This window comes from Chiroxiphia lanceolata, chromosome 5 (assembly GCF_009829145.1).
Source record: "Chiroxiphia lanceolata isolate bChiLan1 chromosome 5, bChiLan1.pri, whole genome shotgun sequence".
NCBI lineage: Eukaryota > Metazoa > Chordata > Aves > Passeriformes > Pipridae > Chiroxiphia > Chiroxiphia lanceolata.
In genome coordinates, this window is record NC_045641.1 from 14,127,207 (window position 1) to 14,129,088 (window position 1,882).

A 1,882-nucleotide genomic window follows, 5' to 3' on the forward strand; every position below is an offset into this window, starting at 1 on the left:
AAATTTCAAATTTCCTAGCCCCTTAGTCACAGAGACTTGAGAGGAAGGAGGCTGTGGCATAAGCCACAGCTCTCATCCCAGTTCCATACTCTGCTGGGGACTGCTCTCCTTTTAGATCACGTCTGCAAAAGCCCAGAAGTATTTCTGATTATGTGTGTCTTCACTGTAACAGGCTTGTGTAATGTGGTCGTATCTGATTGCTGCTCTTGGGTTGCCTACCTCATCCTTGGAAGAAGGTTTGGCAAACTGGTATCTTGGGTATCTGAATCTGTCCCAAGTTTTGTTACACATACAGACTGGAGGATGGTCCTACTGGAAACCAAGTCTGCTCCCTGGTAGAGAGAACATGGAGGAGCTTGATTATTTCACTCCTGCCTTTGGTTTCCTGGTCATGATAGATAACAGTCTTTTGCAAGATCGTTGAAAGATAGTAATAACTTCATGACCCTCCACAACTGTTGTGAAAAAGTATTTATTGAAACAATAATGAGGAGCACCATGGGATAAAAGTCTGAGAGGAAAAGAACCTGTTATGGGTGTTAGAGTGCAGCAAATAGAACCTCTGGCAGCTGGGGAGGGATAAGTTTCAACAGTGGTAGAAACCCTGCCTAGAGGTCAGTTTAAGTCAGAAAAAAAAATGTTTCCTAGCAAGATGTGAAGGATAAAAAAAAGATGTATTGTTTCCATTATAAAGTCATTGTTGACATGTGTTTCAGAATAACTTTACAGCTGATGAGATGGGAGCAGAAATTTGAGAGTTGGCATAATAGATAATTCTTCCTTAGGGAGGACTCCTTGTAAAAGCTTCAGAGAAAACAGGATAAAATATAACTCATGAGGTTCTCTGGAAAAAGTTGGGTTTGCATAAGGAGGTTCAGGTTTTCTTGGTTTTATTTTCTCATAGGCCACTTCAAGGGCTGTATCCAGTGCTCATTGCAGGTAGATAACTGAACAGATACGAGGCAGCACAATCGTGGGCTCCACAAACTGCCACTTTCATAATGGGTTTCTCCTGATTTCCATTACAGGAAACATGATATTTCATCTTAGTTTCTATTCCCGTGGCTTCCCAAGTCAGTGGGTTACTTTGAGGGATCTGCTGATGGAGATCTGAATTGCAGCATATGCTATGAAGCCAGTGTTTCATGGGAATGTCTTGAATATGGTTACAAGACGCATTATTGCCACATACACGGAATCTGACTTTGTAGTGTGTCAGCTGCTTCTGGGTTACTGTTTATATCTATAGTCAACAATAAACCAGTAAATTTTGGGAGCTCTCAGACTTGGTGTCCTTGGGAAGATGAAGCATTAAGGTATTATGGCAGTCATCACTTGTCCTGTCAGGTGAAAAACAGCAAGTGAGGTTCATTCCTGATTTCTTCTGAGCTATTGTGCTGGGTATGTGTGGGAAATCACCTTTATTTCATATGATTTCACTCTCCATCATCTCATTGATGCTGACTATGCTTACTGCGTGTTATCAGCACTTCTGCTGTGAGAGGGCAGAAAGCCACTTTTCCAGCAGCCAGAGCATAACCTGTGTTTGGTAGTCAAGGGCCTTCATTCAACATCTGTATTTAAGAGAGATAAACACAAAGTGAGTAAATACCAGTTGGTATTGTTCTGTAGAGCAGAATGTTTCACCAGCATCTAGTCTGAGACTGCTGGGTAGTGCATATCAGTACAGTCACTGCAGATCAGCAGATATATTTTGGATCTCTGTAATCTGTCAGAGAGAAAGCCCAGTGGAGGACAATTAAAAAGAACATTATTAAGTGAAGCTGGATGCACATATTTAATGGCAGCACTATTAAAAAAATCTCTATCTTTTTACCTTCTGCTCTCTTTACTCTGCATCCTCTTCCCAAAAATCTGCCAA

The 1,882-nt window shown here is 41.3% G+C and overlaps 1 long non-coding RNA gene across 1 annotated transcript; it reads left to right on the forward strand.

Annotated features, from left to right (window-relative positions):
* Window positions 1–902: 902 nt before the first annotated feature.
* Window positions 903–1,276, forward strand: LOC116787714. The gene is made up of 2 exons (XR_004357399.1): window positions 903–939; window positions 1,029–1,276. It is a non-coding gene; the product is annotated as an uncharacterized LOC116787714 (long non-coding RNA).
* Window positions 1,277–1,882: the final 606 nt, after the last annotated feature.